General features: G+C 33.4%; 1 long non-coding RNA gene across 1 annotated transcript; it reads left to right on the top strand.

Annotated features, from left to right (window-relative positions):
- Positions 1 to 9762: 9762 nt before the first annotated feature.
- On the top strand, positions 9763 to 12551 carry LOC132682785 (uncharacterized). The gene is made up of 2 exons (XR_009611860.3): positions 9763 to 10229; positions 12212 to 12551. It is a non-coding gene; the product is annotated as an uncharacterized LOC132682785 (long non-coding RNA).
- Positions 12552 to 19846: the final 7295 nt, after the last annotated feature.

Raw genomic sequence — 19846 nt, 5'->3', positions numbered from 1 at the left:
AACTTTGATGAACAAAGGGTAGACAATTCTTCTAAAACAGAACATTTGAAGTTGTAACCAAAGTAACAAGTATGTGATAACATATTTTCCTTCTTTGTAGCCCTCAGGGTCAGAATAATAACAAAAGTTATTTTATATCATCTTATGTAGATATCACCTCCAAGGTAATTCATTTCATGCTGTTCTTTTTAAGAGAATAAAGAGACATGGTACAGTGTTACATAACCAAAAGGAAGGTCAAAATCTTAAAGTACTCTGTTGATATAATCTGGTTAGGTGTGAAAAGATTAAATGATAGCTAAAGAAAAACTGATTAGGTAGAAAACAGTAATCTGGAATTGTTTTCCTTAGTGAAATGAAAATATCCTTGCAAAATACTAAAAGCACAGTGCAATAAAGCAAAATCATAACCTTCTCACAATAAATTTTGAGTAATTGCTAATCTCTAGAATGTAGGGTCTTTGGAGATATGTTTAGTGACATATGCAGAAGGTTTATGAAAGTGCAGTATTCATATGCACAAGATATGTGCACAATATAATATTTAGAGTAAGAAAATAGTGTATGTGGGTGAGAGAGTGTATGTGAAATTTTAACTATATGAGAAAGCTAATCTTTATGGTTTTGATTAGGAACTATACTGAAATTGTTACATAATTATCAGCATGAGCATGTACAAAATTGCAAATATGAGACTATAAAGTAGAAATCATACATATTAGTTTTCAGATTGTACTATAAATAACCCTTATATTTTTATTTGGGTAATAATCTCAAGAAAGAAAAGCTATGAGGATTATAAAAGAAATCTATGATAAAGAGCCCAGCATGAAGCCAAAAAACATCTGAAACATATCTTCTTGAATATATAAAATATAGGTTATTTTTCTTCTGACAAGAGTATATTGGTGTCATAATAAATAAGATCAAGGTTAGAAACTTGTATGGGTTCTCAGCTAAAAGAATTTCGCCGTTAGTGTTTTCAGAATGAGAACAGTTGGTGCCTGAGCTTAAATAGTGTGCCTCCTTCTTGCCTTTGCTCGAACTGTCATAAATAGCTGTAGTGGTAAACAGCATAAAGAAACTGTGAAAGCTTCAATATTAGATTGGGTGGTAAGAAAGGGGTACAGGTCACATTCTATGTTTGAGCCTAACCAAATGAATCCAACAGATTTTCAACAAAACTAAATGTGTTCTGCTTAACTGTTAAAAAATAACAAACCTTTACCACATCATTGAAGGGAAAATCGATCCTACCCCCCCCCCCCAAAAAAAAAGGCAGGACATTTTGCACATTCTTCCCCATGTATAGAAAACTTGGTAAAATGGTGCTTAAGATTGTTAATGAGGAGATAGTGACAGAAGTCATGAAGACCTGCACTGTGACTCTCTTTCAAAGAATTCAGAATTTCAGTCTGTGTTACAATATAATTCAGGCACAAATGTAATAAGCACTAAGAGATAGTCACATTCAAAATTCTCAAAAACCTATTCCTTAATATATAGAATGCATTAGGATTTTAAAATTATTAATCTTTTTATCCACAATAAGCCATTTAAACCTTTCATTTTCTTTCCAGATTTCTAGAAAGCTTTAATTGGATTGAAAGAAACATTGAAGCCTGAAAAACTGTTATACTTCCTAGGGATAGATGCCATGTACATTAAAACCCTGGGGTTCTCTGCTCTTCAAGAAAGCAAAAAACCTCTTCATGTGCTACAAAGCCCATTCTTCTGTGTGTCATTTTTCAGTTTCCTCAGACATTCTTTTAAAATGCTATATAAGTCCCATATTTCATATATAGAAAATTTGGTTATCTACAAAGATAAAAGCATAACTTTAATACATATTAAAATGTCATACAGAGACATTTAAATTGTATCTCTGCCATGGGTCCTTACCAGTGCATTTCTAGTAGTTTAGTAAGGTCCTGGAACAATTTTGCGAAGAGACTTGACCTTCTCTTGGTATTATATACCACTACGTTATAACATACAACACACAATACACATTTCAGTGTGAAAATGCTAAAGCACACTTACAGCTAAGCCACCATAACTAAATGTTTTGTTTAAATTATATGATGTAATAAATAAAAGCAATGACTGTATTCCTGTGGGACAGAATTCTTAAAAGTAAAATTGTTGGAACAAAGAACATACACATTTTATTTTTTATTTACTTTTTTTAAAGTTTATTTATTTTGAGAAAGAGAGAAAGCTCATGAGCAGGGGAGAGGCAGAAAGAAAGGGAGAGAAAGTCCCAGGCACTTGTCAGTGGGGAGTGTGATGTGGGGCTCGAATTCACAAACTGTGAGATCATGACCTGAGCTGAAACCAAGAGTCGGAAGCTTAAGTGACTGGGCCACCCAGGCACCCCCAGGACATACACATTTTAAATGTGGAAGCTGCCAAATTAATATCCAAAAGTTTATACTACTTTAAGATTCAAACAACAGCACATGAAAGTATCCAATCTTTTCACCCTGGCTAGTTCTGGATTTTACTGATTTTTTTTCCACATTATAATGTTCATTAACTTTTTGCCAAATGCAGTTCAAAAGCCTATGTCAGTATTGTTCTAATTATCATTAATTTTAGAAAACCATTCCATTATTACAATTTGAGTAAACTGCATTTTTTTTCATTTATGAAGCCCAATATGTATTTTGTCAAATTTTCCTTTGGGTTACTTGTTGTTTTAAACAATAAAGAGAAACTCTGTATTTTACTAATGTCACATTTATTTTATGTAGCACAAGAGGACTCCATTAGTGATTTATTTGGTTTTTAACTTTTTTCAAGTGAGAATAATTTAATTATTAATAATTTAATGTCTAATGCAACATTTTCAACATTTAATTTTCAAAAATTGAAATTTAACAATTTTATTTAAAAATTACACCTACCTCTATCCCAATTAATTTTCCCTTTAAATAATTTAATTCACTTTATACAAGAAATTTATTGGCAAAATATCAACCTAGCAATGACAAAGTTTTGAAGTATCAAAGAAAACGTAGTGTATTTGATAAAATAAAAGCCAATACCTTCTATCATAAGTAAATTTTTGTGGCAGCTTCAAAATAATCTTTAATATTTTACTTAGTAAATTTGAAAACTACATAGACGATTAACGTATTTCACTGGCATATAAGATAAACTTGCCTTACTTTATCAAAGTGATACAAAATGTCATTTCATGTTCCTTCTCTTAATAACTTTTTCAAAGAGTGTTGTGGATTTTTCCCCTTAATAGACACCAAGGATTATTTTGCATATAATACTAAGAAATATATTCATCTCTGCCAAGTGTTTACTCGTTGAATAGGCATTTCTTGGCATTTGCAGCCTGATATTAAGGAAGAGTTGAGTGTAAAAAGTACACAGCAAGTCTTGAAATATTAGAAAAGATTTCTGTGAATTCTAAATTCCGAAATATTAGTAATTAATTCAAAATCATAAAATGTTGTACACTTAGATGCATGATAAATAATTTAGTAGGAAACATAATCACAGGAAAGTAAAATGATCCAATATTTGGTAGTCATATATTGCATACATTTAACAGTATTACATGACAAGTGTTACAATACTCATGTTTTGCATTAAGGGATATGTTTAGTTGAGGCATAAATCAGAAACCAAATCTCCCAATCAAAAGTTATCCTAATCCAGTACCTAACCTAATATTGGGACAGAAATGTCCCACCATAAAACTATATATATTGCAAAATGAGTCACTAGCTCAAAAGTGGCCTCTCCGAGAGCCTTTGCCACCTGACTTTTAAGAAATCCTCAGCTATTTCTAAATCTGAAGCTTCATACAAAATGAAATCCCAGGCAGTGATCCTCAGAAGGATTTTTCAGTTTCTTCTCATTCACTGAGTTCCATCCCAACACTTTCTTCCATGTAATGAACCTGGCTCTGATTCCCACCAATATAGACCATTTTATTCTCCCATTACCCAACAGGACCCGAATTCCGGGCCACTTCAGCCTGCTCCTGGACTCCAAGTAGGTCTGAACTTCAGCCTAATTCACCTGTTTGCATTTCTGCCCTATTTTTAGACCACAAAGATATATATTTTTATTTGTTTGGTTAATTAAAATATAATTTTTTTTCTGATTTCTAAAATGTCTGCATGTAGAAAGAAAAGATAGAAGCAAATACTGCCCAGAATCCAGCAACAAGCCAACTTCAGTTCTTAACACATCTATTTCGTAGATTCTATTTATACGTGTGTACAACTCAGGATATCCTCCTCAAGCAGAAGTTGTTCTCACATGAAAACAAATGTGAAAAAAACTAATAACCTGTACTTATTACATATTTTAAAACCAGAAGAGTTAGTGACAAGGTAAGATATAAATTTAAAAGGAAATTCATGTAAACATTTGAAAAGAAAAGGAGTCATGGTATTCATTTAACAGAAGAAATTGTACTATGACACTGAGGGAGTAAATTGTTAAGGACTTTTTTTTTGGACTAGTTAAATTTTTTAATTATGCAATGCATTATGTAAAGTTCATTGGATTACAGAGGGCTGATTTATCAGGTCTCCTTTTGTAGGTATATAGATCTATGTTTTTATACTTGCATGTTCATGATGTTGAATTTATTATACCTTTCTAAGTATTGCAACTTTTTAAACCAAATATTGCAATTTTTTTTTACCTTCACCATTAGAGACACTTGAGGGAAGTAGAAGGGATGAAAGGCAGGTAAGCAGAACATCTGAACCACAGATGTAAGCCAAGTAAACCTCGATTAATTCTATGGTCAGGGTTAGGCTAGTAGTTTCCAATTCGTGCCAGATGACCTTCCAACTATGTGTCCTGTGGTCTCCTCACAGTTTTTTTTTTTTTAATTTTTTTATTTTTTCCATGACTTTGTTTTGGTGTTCAATTACCCTAGAATATACAACCTAAATCCTTTTGAAACTTCCAGGCCAAAATACCACAGAGTGATAAAAATATAGAGGTGCTCCTCTAGACTTTTGATCAGAAATAGAATCTGTGATTTGTAGAAAATTGAGATTCACTTTATTTTGGTGTGGTTCTGATTTGTCTATTAACCTCTACTGGTTGGTAGAACAATTTGCAATGGAATGCATGTATCTGCATGAAGATGGCCCAGAAATTTCCACAAGGCACTGGCTAATTATTAGGGCTTTCTACACAATCCCTTTCCATAGTACCAATCTTGCAGCTAGAATAGGTCTGTTGATATTAAACCCTGTGCGGACACACTTAAACTAAAAAGGAAACTTAGAATGTAAGTGAGTATCTGACAAAAAAAAACTGTTTTCCGGGTATTGGAATTTTCTTGAGCCTCCTCGTAACAATTTCCTGTAAACTGCACATGATGGTCTTATGAACCACAGTCTATAAGATCTCTTTAATCAACTAAATATACCAAGTTATGTATCATATCAAGTTTTGTAGTATATACAGCCAAGTTCCCAGTATCTCCATTTGTCTAACTGCACTTATCAAGACAGAATAAAACAGATATTAAATTTATTTTTAATTAAGGTCCATTGATCTTTTTTTTTCAAATTTTGATCATTTTTTTTTTCAATTTCATTACATAACATTTTTAAATATTTTTTTTTATTTTAAAGACATTTAGTTTAAAAAAAAAACTCAAAATTTAGAAACAATAACATGAGGGATACGATGGGACTCCAAATTTAGTCTTTACCAAAGGCAGTGTAGGCTTATCACATTTACACCCTCTTCTCACTTGCTCCTAGAAATACTCTAGAAACTGGGCTTTTACTATTAAGATAAATTAAAAGATTGTAAATACTCAGTAGTGCAATTACTGAATTATATGACAGTTCTATTTTTAATTTTTTGAGGGACAACCATACTGTCTTCCACAGTGGCTGCACCATTTGCATTCCCATCAATAGCACACAAGCGTTCCTTTTTCTCCACATCTTCGCCAACACTTTTTGTTTCTTACATTTTTGTGTTTTTGCTGTCGTTGGATGAAGTGGTCTATTGATGTCAGTTTTTTCCTGTTGATTGATGGTGTTGTTGAGCTCAACTATATCCTCAATGATTTTCTCTCTTCTGTACCTGTCCATTTCTGAGAGAGAGGCATTGTGGTCTCCAACTATGATAGTGGATTCACCTTTTTCTCCTTGCATTTCTGTTAGTTTTGGCTCATGTAGTTTGATGCTGTGTTGTTAGGTACACTCATGTTAAAGATTTTTATATCTTCTTTAGTAATTGATCTCTTTATCATTATGTAATGTAATTTATTCCTGGTAACTTTTCCTTGCTTTATAGTTTGCTGTGTCTGAAATAATACAGCTATTCCTGCTTTCCTTTGATTAGTGTTAGAATGGGATATTTTTCTCCATCCATTTACTTTTTAATCTATATGTGTCTTTATATTCAAAGTGGGTTTCTTGTAGACAACGCATAGTTGAATTTTGGTTTTGATCCATTCTGACAATCTCTCACTTTTAATTAGTACACTTAGGCCATTAACACTCAAAGTAATTACTGGTATACTTGAATACCAGAAAGCATGTAGAAAGCATGATTATGAATGTGTAGTTGTAACTCAATAGTAAGTCACTGTACTTTGTTAAGATAGATAAAATGGAATCAAATGGAATGAGCTATTAAATTTTTTCAAATATCCACTGTATTTACTACTGTTTTCTGTTTGTTGCCCTTGTTCAAAGTTCCTACTTTTGTCTTCCACTCTTTGTTTAACTTTTGTGGTTTTAATTTAACACTTTATATGATTCCATTTTTTGTCCATTCTTAACATGTCACTTGTACTTTTTCTTTACTATTTTAGTGTTGCCCCAGAGTTTGCATTATCTATACATATATATTTACAACTACGAAGTTCACTTTGAAATAACATTATCCAACTTTATAGGTGGTGTGAGTACCTTATAAGTAACAAGTTAATCCTATTTCTCCTGTCTTGTATCATTGCTGTTATTCATTTCACTTATATATAATTACACATAGAATTGTACATTATATATATATATACACATATATTATGTAGCTTATGTATACATCTTGTGTGTGTATGTGTGTATATATGTATATTATACATACTAATATGTATGTATAATATACATATATATAGATAAACATATATAATCAAATATTATTTCTATTATTATTTTAGAAAACTGCTACCCATTACATCAAAGAAGAATAAGAAAAATAGATTTTATTTTACCTTTCTTATTCATTCTTCAAGGATCTGCCTTTCCTTTGTAGCTTGAACTTCCAACCTACATTGTTGTCCTTCTCTCTAAAGAACTTTTTTTAACATTTCTTTCAAGGAGAGTTTACCTGAAACAAACTCTCTTAATTTTTGTTTGTCTAAGAAAGTCTTTATTTCTTCATTTATGAAGGGTAAGTTTGCAGATTACAAAATTCTTGTTTGGTGGGCTTTTTCTCTCAAACTTTTTTTAAATTTTTTTTTAGCATTTTATTTATTTTTGAGGCAGGGAGAGACAGAGCATGAACGGGGAAGGGGCAGAGAGAGACGGAGACACAGAATCGGAAGCAGGCTCCAGGCTCTGAGCTGTCAGCCCAGAGCCCGACTCGGGGCTCGAACTCACGGACCGCGAGATGGTGACCTGAGCTGAAGTCGGATGCTTAACCGACTGAGCCACCCAGGCGCCCCTCTCTCAAACTTTTAAATATTTATTTGCTCTCTTATTTGCATGGTTTCTGAGAAATCAGATGTGATTCTTACCATTTTTCCTGGATAGTTAAGATGTTTATTTTTTCCTATGGCTTCTTTAAGGATTTTTCCTTTATTTTTAATTTTCTGTAGTTTTAAAATGTTCTACCTAAGTATAATTTTATTTATTTATTTATTTATTTATTTATTAACTGTTTATTTCTTTATTTTGAGGAAGGAGAGAGGGACAGAGAGAGGGAGGGAGGGAGAGAGAGAGAGAGAGAGAGAGAGAGAATCCCAAGCAGGCACCACTGCTTGGAGTGTAGAGCCTCTATACAGGGCTTGAACTCACAATTCATGACATTATGACATGATCCAAATCAAGAGTCAGATGCTTAACCGACTGAACCATCCAGGTGTCCCTAGGTATAGTTTTCTTGGCATTTATTTTGCTTTGTAAATTCTGAACTTCCTGGATCAGTGGTTTGGTGTCTGATGGTAATTGGGGGAAATTCTGAGATTAGTATTTCAAATATTCTTATTTTCCTTTCTCACTCTCTTCTAATATTCCCATTATGTGCATGTTATGCCTTTTGTCGTGTTCCACAGTCCTTGGATATTCTGTTCTAATTTTTTCTTTTTTTTCAGTCTCTGTTCTCTTTGTTTTTTAGTCGTCAAGGATTCTATTGAGATATTCTCAAGTTCAGATACTGTCTCCTCATCCATGTCCATACTAATAATAAGCCCATCAAAAGCATTCTTTTTTCTGCTACAGTTTTTGATCTCTAGGGTTTCTCTTGGCTCTTTCTTAGGATTTATATCTCCGTACTTACATTGCCCATGTGATCTTGCATGCTATCTACTTCTGCGTTAGAGCTGTTAGTATAGTAACTATTGTTGTTTTTAGTTCCCAGTCTGATCCCTCCAATATACCAGCCATGTCTATTTCTGATGTTTACTCTGTCTCTTCAAATTATGTTTATTGTCTTCTGGTATGCCTTGTAATACTTTCTTGACAGCTGGACATGATGTACTGGGTAGAAGGAAGTGCTGTAAAAAAAGCCATTAGTAATAACATGTTAAAATATGAGAGGAGGGAAATCTTCTATAGTCCTATGATTATCTCTTTGTCTTTTCATGAGCCTGGGCCTCTGGACTAGGAACTTCAAAAGTTCTTCTGAGGGATGCTCAGTAGGTGATTGTCTGACTTCAGCTCATGTCATGACCTCACAGTTTGTGAATTCACAACCTGCATCAAGGTCTGTGCTGACAGTGCACAGCCTGCTTGGGATTCTCTCTCTCTCCCTCTGTCTCTGCTCCTTCCTTGATCTCTCTTTCAAAATAAATGAAAAAAACTTAAAAAAAAAAAAGTTCTTCTAAGTCTTTTCCCCTGTATGTAGGTGACACAGGATGGCTAGAGTAGGTTGGAGTGGGCTATTTTCCTGTCCACTGTGAAAGGCAATTTTGGGCCAAAGCACAATCATTTCCTTTTCAAGGGAGTTAAACCAAAGTCCCACCCAATTCCTGAATTCAGCTTAAAATTCAAGATTCCTGGTGATCTTTTTATCATGCTTAGATTTAGCTACTCTTAGACTGACAGAGATGAGTGAAAGAGAAGACAGAGAGGCGTCTTATTAGCTCCCTACACACAATGATGGAGCTCAAATAAAGTAACATCAATAAGGTTTTTAAAATTCTCAGTAACAGAATGAGAAGATATAGTATGCAGCTGTCCTAACAATGTTGTACATACAATGTTTGAATCCTATGCAACCATCATTGCAAAGGCCTTCCCTGAGAAAGGGGAATGATTCTTCATTAATTTATACATCTGCTGTGGTAGTAAGGGTAATCCTTTGGATTTTTGACTGTATTATGAGAAGTTCTTCATTTACCTCTCGTGGTCATTTCTTAATTAGATGTTGTGAAATTTGCACTTGGAGTTCGTAATCATTTGCAAATCCCTTCCTGAATATGTAAGGAAGAAATAAATTCGTGTTCTGTTACATTCAGTTAAGGCTTTTTGAGTCCAAGCTGGAGATATCTTGGCCATAGATTTCTCTCACCATTTCAGTAGGGTTCTTTCTACTTTCAAACAATTTCATGTGCCAAAATATCCAAAATTATTTCCAAGACATTACTCTCAAACCTGGCGTAACATGTTTTCTCCACCCAGTCCTTCTCTCAAGTCACTGGTTAATATTTTGAAGCCATCCAGAAAAAAGAAGGAAGGGCCACTCTTTTAATCTTGTGTTTCCCTTGAGCCACTGTATTGAGCTGAGAGGTTTTATTTTCATTTGTCACTGAAAACATTAATAAATCCTACTTCTTACTCTCTGAGGTCTAAAAGAAGGCAGTGTTTTCAATCACAAAGAATGAAGAAAGAAATATGCCATCCTTACTCTCTCCCAACCTCTGATTTTCTGCTTTTGCTCCCCACTGGCCAAACACATCTCAATTCGAGAGCACAAGACACTTTGGTGCAGGGAAGCCTGCCAGGGCACACAGGATGGAGAAGAATGGAAAGTGGATTTGGAGAGGCAAACGACAGGTAACTAGCACAGTCCTTATCTCTTATGTTTTCTTACATATGGATATGGAAAACTGTTTCTGTAATTCCAGTCTAGATCCTTCTTAAACTTTGTATCATTAAAGGAACACAAGAACATTTAGCAACATACTCCTCATTAAAGTTGATACAATTTTGTAACCTTTCAGTATATAATTACATTTTCTTTTAGTCATTTTTAAATTCACTATAAACCTCATAGACATTCAAGACTTTTATAGTTTTGAAACCACAATTACAGTCACTTGACATTCTAAAAATAATACCAAACGATATATCCTAAGTGATCTGATAAGGATTTTTTTTAAAGAAAAAAAAAATGTATCTTGGTATTTCTCCCATAAAATATTGTTAATCAGTAGATATAATGTAATAAATATTAGTTACTCAACTTATGTAAAAATTTTGTTGATGTTAAAATAGATCTTAAATATATAAATGTGTGTGTGTGTGTGTATATATATAATATATACATATATAATATATATAATATATACATATATATGTATATGTATGTATATATACATACAATACATATATACATATATACATATATAATATAATATATATAATATATACATATATATGTATATATAACATACATACTTATATATACTTATATATATATAACTTTTGTCTTATGTGATTTTAACTTTAATAATGGCTTCTTGGCATTTCAAGGTTGCCAAGAAAACATTTAGGAGAAACACCACTAATTCTAGTAATTTTTGTATATTTTACACAATACACTACCAATTTGAAAAAAAAATGAATACGTTATTATGGCTCTTATGGAGGATAGTATGAACTTATTTAGAGATTATAATAGGAGACCAAGAAATCATTAAGTATAACAAATTATTAAAATGTTTGATTCTATTGGTTCAGAAAACTCAAAAGTCCTTTGTGGGTAAAAACAAAAAATGAAAATATAAAAACTTGATGTAGGATATATCAAAACTAATGTGTATTCAGATTTTGTTTGGATTATGGAGTTGTTTGATAAAATGTATAAATAAAACTATTTTTTCCATTTTTTTAATATGAAATTTATTGTCAAATTGGTTTCCGTACAACACCCAGTGCTCATCGCAACAGGTGCCCTCAATGCCCATCACCCACTTTCCAAATACCATCATACAAATCCAACATAACTTCTTTTGAAATGAAAAGGTACATATATTTTTAGTGCCTTGCTGTTACATGTTTCTGCTTTGTTTCAAATGTCATCCAACTCTGTTAATAACAGTAAATAGATGGATGCAGAGGGATTGACTCAGAATACTTAGTGGAAGAACACTAACAGTCTTCAAAAATGTTTAACTTTATTTCAGCACTTGCTTGCCGGTATTATTTTAGCCACTTCTAATATCTTGCTGAGGATTGCTAAAAAAAAATTGTTAGCAATTTGTGAAAATGCCATCATGTTAATGCATACGGCTTTTTTTCCTGTTCACATTTTGCAAAGTAGCATACTTTATTTTTCTTTCATAGATTGCCAAAATAAAATATGTCAGAGAGTTTTCCTGTGTAAAAGCTTGGTATTATAATTTTTCCCTGCAATTTTGTTGGTAATTCATTTTTTTTGAAAAAAGCAATAATGATAAAGTTTACTAAAGTTTTAACTTAAATGCTGGAAAGGTTTGAACAGGATTTGATGTCCCCTTGAATAAGAAATTGCAATTTTCTCTTCATACATAGTTTAAGATCTGCCTGGATATTTTTGCTTCAGGAAAAACCTTTGTAATATTTTATTATTCCCCCTATGACAGCCTTGTCAAAATGATTAGATGTCATTTTTGAGGAATATTCATTCAACAATATTCATGTAGCCATGCATTTCACAATAGTTTTGGAGAAGCCATTGCCTCACCTTTTCTTCCTAGTGCTGTAATTTAACAGATAACTTATAACTGGAACTTAGAATTCTACTATATACATAATATTTTATTTTTTCCTTTCAGTAATCTACTCTAATAAGAAAGACAAAAATAAGAAGAAAACAAGGTGACACTATGGATTTTATTGAGGAAGCAAGAAATAAAGACTCCAGAGTTTGCCTGAGAAAAGCATAAATTTAACCCCAAATACTATCCTTTCATCTTGCAGATATGTACAGTAAAACACAATTGTCAACATGAGTATCCTGGAAAGTAAAGTTAAACACACACATACACACACACACACACACACACACAGTCCTGAGTTATCAAAGATAAAAATCAATTTCGATCACCACGTTCTAGGAATAAAGCCCAGAAATTCAACACAAACTGCTTGAAATAAAAAAAAAGACTGTTGTCAGTCAGTGAAAGAATTGTCAGATTTGTCTGGGCTTTGGACATGTATCTTGGTTATAGATATGTGCCATTGGTTATAGATAGTGCCATTTTTAAATATGGTTGTGTCCAGTAATTCTGTTTCAGGCTACGTAAAAGTCATGTAAGGCTAATTTTTTTTTAAACAAAGTGAAGAGTCTAAGAAGGCTTAACTTTGCAGCAATTTAATTGTTCAGATATTCACAACTCTTGTGATGCTGAAATCTGACCACAGGGCACTGAATATCTCTTACTACCTCCGTATCTCATGTACCAAATTAAATGATTTAGAATATACTTAACAAAATTTTCAGAGAAAATGTGGCCTAGAGAAAGAAATACTTGAATCATCTAATAGTGAAAATTATTAAATAAAACAAAAATCAAGAGTAAAGGAGAGGTCAATAATATGCTGCACATTATTTACCAAAGTTTGCAGCTTTATCACTGGTAACAATGAATTCTCAATGAATGCCAAATGGCCCCCCAATTAACCAAAGTGTGTTTTGCAAATGATAGCAGAATTTAGCTATTAATAATGGGGCACATGCATGCAGTTTGTCATAATTACACAGTACACTATGATTTGGGGATATGTTTTATTAATTATATATTAAAATGTTTAGTGTTTTAGGGTGTAAATGTTTAAAAGATGAATTGAAATAATTACTTAGTTCATGCATCAGTTTCAGCACCCCCAAAGCACGTGAATGGGAGCTGTTGAAGATCATTTTAAAAACATAGGATGTATTCAGATGTAGGGCATGTGTGATACAGGCTAAAAGTTTAGACTTTACTACATATATTTAGGAAGCTAAGGAAAATCCATGAATATGGAAAAACCTGATCAGAAGAATAAAGTAATTGAATGCTTGGAAAACAAGGAAAAATCATGAAAACAATATAATATTTGTTCTCATGGAGCTAATATAAATTAAAGATAAAAGTGTAAGCAAATAGTCAAAATTCAATAGGGAGCAATGTAATAGGTTTATTCATTATGTGCTGTTTGAGGTGGAGTTTAAAATTGTCTCTAGGGGCGCCTGGGTGGCTCAGTCGGTTAAGCGTCTGACTTCAGCTCAGGTCACGATCTCGCGGTCCGTGAGTTCGAGCCCCACGTCGGGCTCTGGGCTGATGGCTCAGAGCCTGGAGCCTGCTTCTGATTCTGTGTCTCCCTCTCTCTCTGCCCCTCCCCCGTTCATGCTCTGTCTCTCTCTGTCTCAAAAATAAACATTAAAAAAAAAAATAAAAAAAAAAAAGATAAAATTGTCTCTATTTTGGAGAAACCACAAAAAACATTGTAACATGATATTATTCTACCTTAGTCATTAAGGATTAAAGGAAACCTTCAAATCCTGTCCCTCAAATCAGGCTCAAATTCTTTTATCACAACATATCACATCATATCAGATCCAGGAAAGCACAAGTAATCTCTATCTCCCTTGAATGTCCCCCAGACTACTTATGCTAGTTTATTCTTTGTTTGTATGCATATAAATTACCCATATTACTAAATCAATTTATATTTGATTGCAGTTTGATTACTTTTTGTATCTCCCTAAGCACCTACCTACTGCACTAAATGACTATAGTCTATTTAGGAGAGGAAATACCCAGAGTCATTTTCATCATGTAATGCTCAGATTAAATAGCTGAAATATTTGAAGACTCTATTAAGTATCTGTAATCTCAGTATCAGACCCAGTCATAGGAAAATTACTGGAACACAATTATGGGTTTTGTGCATGTGCGTGTGTGTGTGTATGAGTGTGTGTGTAAGATAGACAGAGAGGGAGAGATTAGTACAAGTTGATTGAAAAGCATAATGTATTAGCAGCCACAAATTCTTATTAGAGGTAGAAGGTAATTTTTTAATTTTTTGTTTGTTTTTAGCTCAAGATCTGACGTTGCATGACTTTATAGGCATTGTATAATACCCGAGTACAAAGAAATTTTAAATAATTAATTTGTTGTGGTCTAAATGCAAATTTTATGTTAACAGATGTTTAAATGCACTTAAAGGTGAAATTGAAACTTAGATTTTTTATGATTGCTAGTCTCAGTCAGTTTTGTTCATAATCCCCTGTCACAATTACGTTCCTTTTGGCTCCTGCAACTTGGTTTACAGAGATGTGTCTTAAGTACAAATGATGCTTGTCATATAATTGGAACTTGGCAAGGGAGGAGTTCCTACCTTCTACATTAGAATGTCATCATGTATGGGGTATAAACAAGCAAATGGAGAATTTGGGCAGAATGTGGGACTGACTCCTGGGATGAATCCTTTAACTTACAACAAATGAGACACAACTATAATTGCAAAATTCTTAGCATCTAATCCTCCTGAAGATCAAGACAGATGAAGAAAGCAGAGGATGCGAGACAGATGAATGAATAAAGAAAACATGGTAAATTAAATGTGTGTGTATATATATATGTATATATATAAATTAAAATATAATAAAATAATATATAATATGAATGTATAATAAAATATATAAATATATAATTATAATAAATATATTAAATATAATTAAATATAATTTATATGTGTATATATAAAACAGAAAGTTTTATTATAATTAATTATAATTATATAATTGCATATTTATATATATTTATATTTTATATAATATATATTGTATTTATATATTATTTTTATATATAAACATATAATGTATATATATTTATGTATAAATACATATAATATTTATATTTATATATATAAATTCATTCATATATATATATGAAACAGAAAGTAAAATGGTGGTTACCAGAGTCTGGAGGTGGGGATGGGATTTGGGAAAATAAAAGAGTAGGAAAAGCTATTGATCAAGGGTATAAACTTTCAGGGGCGCCTGGGTGGCTCAGTCGGTTAAGCGTCCGACTTCAGCTCAGGTCACAATCTCGAGGTCCGTGAGTTCGAGCCCCGCGTCTGGCTCTGGGCTGATGGCTCGGAGCCTGGAGGCTGCTTCCGATTCTGTGTCTCCCTCTCTCTCTGCCCCTCCCCCATTCATGCTCTGTCTCTCTCTGTCTCAAAAATAAATAAACGTTAAAAAATTTTTTTTAAAGGTAGCAACTTTCAGTATTAAGATAAAAACATTCTGGAAACCTAAAGTACAGCATGGTAACTATAGTTAATAATAATGTAAATGAAATTTGGTAGGACAGTAACTCTTATGTTCTCACACACACCAAAAAAAGGTAATTATGGGAGGGTGGGTGTTAGCTAGCTGGATTGTGGTAATCATTACACAATGTGGACATATATAAAAATAACATGTTGTGCACCTTAAATATATACATTTTTATTTATCAAAAATAAGTAAGTAAAATATTGAAAAAAAAAAACTTTTAAAAGGCGGGGGGGGGGGAATGGCCCCATTTTCTGAATGGCGACTAAGTAACAAACATGTTTTCTTATTTGCTGTTGGAGTTACATCTGCCAATATGAGAATCTTTGAATATAAAAATAAGAAAATTTAAAAAAAATTTAAAAAAAACATATGCAGCTGTCCTAGCAATGTTGTCCATACAATGTTTGAATCCTATGCAACTGTAATTGCAAAAGCCTTCCGAGAAAGGGGAATGATTTTTTATTAATCTATTCACCTGAAACAATTATTTTCCCCCAAATGAATAAAAGATATTTTTGATCTATATTCACATTAGGGATGTATAAAGAAAACAACATACTGTTGTTGCTAAAAAAAATGTCTAGAAAGAGGTTGAAAATTAATGTGACCCAGCCTAATAGGTAACTTAATACATAGAAGTGTGTTTCCATTTTTGCATGTTTATTTATGCTGTATTGTATACACCTAGTGTTGTAAAGTACAGCAGATCATTGTAATTAGCATGCACACTGCACCTCGAAACCTAACAAACTGTGGTTGTTCTCTGCACCTTGTCACCACAAGGTGTAATGTTTGATAAACCTGGTGTCCTCCTGGGAGCTTACAAGGGGAACTGTCTTGACCAGTGCTGTGGCTTTTGTCTGTATTTTCTACTTATCACCTCTGTCATACTCTTATGACATACAAAAGAAGAGCACTTATTTCTCCTGGGCCTCGAGTGAGATAAAAATGTTGCTGCATTGCTGAAATAGACAACTCCCCCCTCCCTTCATTTGTCTTTACACTGAGCTTCTTTCCTTTTCCATTCTCATTTCCTGCATGAGGTCTATTCACTGACTTTCTTACCATCTGTGACACATCTTGTTTCTACTAGAGATAACTTGATAGTATTTAAAGCCAATAACTTCTATATTTCCCTTTCCAATTCTTTCTTTTTTTTCCTTTCTTTTCTTTCTAATGTCCATGTTGGTCTAAAAATCACTGTCAGGAACAGAACCGTTTCGCATAGAACTTTTTTTTTTTTTTTTTTTAAACAAAGGGAAAAAAAAAACATTTCTGGAGCTTCTATTTAGTAAACTCCGAATTACATTTTAATTCAGTGGCTCCAATTTCACTGAGGCATGAATTGCATGAAATTCTTTGTTACCTTCTAGTACAGAATCCTGAGAAAATCCTGAGAAAATTTAGCTGCTCAGATTTGCTGTTGTTGTTGTTGTTAAAATGCTAACTTGTTAAAACATTCCCAAATCTTTCACTTGCACACAACCTTATTTATTACTGCTCTGGAAGGATGGCATGAAACTTCCAGACTGAAAAGTTCAGTATGCCAGCGTCTCAGGGCACTACTGTCCATGGCCAAGAATTTATAAACATATATATTGTGAGAATACTTGGATGGCCAAATTTTTTCAGTGTCAGGGAGGCACTTCTAATAGACTTCTACTATCAGCCTCTGTGAACTGGGACTGTTGGGATTTTTTATCTTTACTATCTAGCTATCTATTTCATGTTTTAATTTATTTTACATTTTGTAAGTTGGGACAATGAGGATTTTGAAACACTTTTATTAGCAAGCAAAGGAAACATTAGTATAAGTTTGTTAAAATTCATTGAACCTTTTTTGTTGAACCACAGTTTAACTATGTTTTAAATTTCTTATGTCTGAAGTGTTCTCTATATCTTGAGGGAGTTAAGAATGAATTTTAACGATAGACTTGTGGGGAAATTTTATTTTGTTTTGAACTGACAAACCTGTAAAAATGTGTGTAAAGTCTCCCTATATACATATACATCATATACATATACATATACATACACATATACATATACATATTCATATACCCTGGGGTCATTAAGATGTCAGCAATTCACTAAAGATATGAATAAGTTATATTACTAAAAACAATAATTGGTATTTCAATTTAGTTTTTTTTCTACAGTTGAATATACTCTGAAATCAATGCATATGCATTTGAAACAATATATTCAGAATCCAACCACTCCTCACTATCTTCATGGCCATGACCTTGGTTTGAGTGACCATCACCTTGCACATGTTTAGAGATAATCATATGAATGTTCTCCCTAATTCTTCCCTTATTTCTGTACAGTCTCAAAATAACTATCCCTTTAAAATGCTCCTTTGGGGGAGCCTGGGAGGCTCATTTGGTTAAGCATCTGACTTCAGCTCAGGTCATGATCTCACCATCCATGAGTTCGAGCCCCGCGTTGGGTTATGTGCTATCATAACAGCTCAGACCCTGGAGCCTGCTTCAGATTCTGTGTCTCCCTCTCTCACTGCCCCCCACCCCCCACCCCACTCATATCTGTCTCTCTCAGCCTCTCAAAAATGAATAAACATTTAAAAAAATTAAAAATAAAATAATATTGGGGCACCTGGTCGGCTCAGTCGGTTAAGCGTCCAACATCGGCTCAGGTCATGATCTCACGGTCCGTGAGTTCAAGCCCCGTGTCGGGCTCTGTGTTGACAGCTCAGAGCCTGGAGCCTGCTCCAGATTCTGTGTCTCCCTCTCTCTCTGGCCCTCCCCAACTCATGCTCTGTCTCTCTCTGTCTCAAAGATAAATAAACATTAAATTTTTTTAATAAAATAAAATAATAAAATAAAATAAAATAAAAAAATAAAATAAAATAAAATAAAATAAAATGCTCCTTTGTCCTAAACCTTTCAATGGCTTCCATTTCACACAGAGGAAAACCCTAATATAAATTCCTACATGGCCCTTAGTGATCAGGATTCCTGTTAACTCTCTAATCCACCCCTCTCATCTTTCTCTCTGCTCCAGCCATACTAGCCTTCTTGTTTCCTCAAAATTCCAACATCCTCCTTCCTTAAGATCTTTGTCCAAAATGCTTTTTCACCATATAACTACTTGGGTGACTTGTGCATCTTTATTCAATTTTTGTTTAAATTTACTTTTTATTGAGGTTTGCCCTGAAGACTCTTTTTAATGTCAGACTCCTTCACTACACTCCTAATGCCTTCCCTTTTTGGCTTTTCTCCCCTATAATAATTATTTTGCTTGTTTTGTTTATTTGCCATTAACTGTCTCTCCACCATATGGGGAAACTCCAAGAGGCAGGAGCCTTTGTGGTGTTCACTTATGTATCCCAACTGCTGAGAACACTGCCTGGTAGATGGTAGGAGGTCTATACATACTTGGTAAGTGATTGTACCTGTGTGTTACATTTGCGGCAGCACTTACTTCAAAATACTAAGCTGTTTTTCTGTTTTTTTCTTTCACTTTTTTCTCTCACTTATATACCTCAAGGGCTTTTTCTTTTTCCTTTCCTTTAATTCACCATCAGTTAGAAACAAAGATAAAGAGATACATAAGGCTGAATGCCCTCTTGTAGGAAACCAGGTGAGACTAGTCTTATAGAAGAGTAGAATGAAAATGGAAAAACCTTAACAAATACAAGAGAGAAGATGAGGTGGAAGGTCAAGAAGAGTGCGAAGCTACCACCAGAGATGACCAGGGACCAGAGGACAGAAATCTGATTGTGCAAGTTGCTTTCAGGTGTGCAGTGAACTCCTTCAAGTTGGTATTTGTGACAACCTAACCTTCATCCTCTTCTGTCCTAAAAGGAAATATGTTCTTGAATATTCATGATTGACATTGAGATTTGAAGGAAGAAAACATCTACTACTCTCCTAACTCACCCAAACAAGAAAATGGGGATTCCATAATATTGGAAACAAAGGACCCACCACCACAGTTATATGATTTAATCCCAATTTATCTTTAACTACTGAGAACATACTACGCTATCATTAGACTTACCTAGGGAAGATTGAGGATCTACAAGTATATAGGATACCTAAAATCGTGAAAATGGTGACAGAAAAAGCAAGTCACATGGTTAGAGGAGAAAAAAGCTTGTCTTAGAAGAATCCAATGGGAA

The sequence above is a fragment of the Panthera onca genome, chromosome C2, assembly GCF_046562875.1.
Source record: "Panthera onca isolate mPanOnc1 chromosome C2, mPanOnc1 haplotype 2, whole genome shotgun sequence".
Lineage (NCBI taxonomy): Eukaryota > Metazoa > Chordata > Mammalia > Carnivora > Felidae > Panthera > Panthera onca.
Note: the sequence above shows the minus strand (reverse complement) of the source record. Positions and strands in the feature narration are given on the sequence as shown.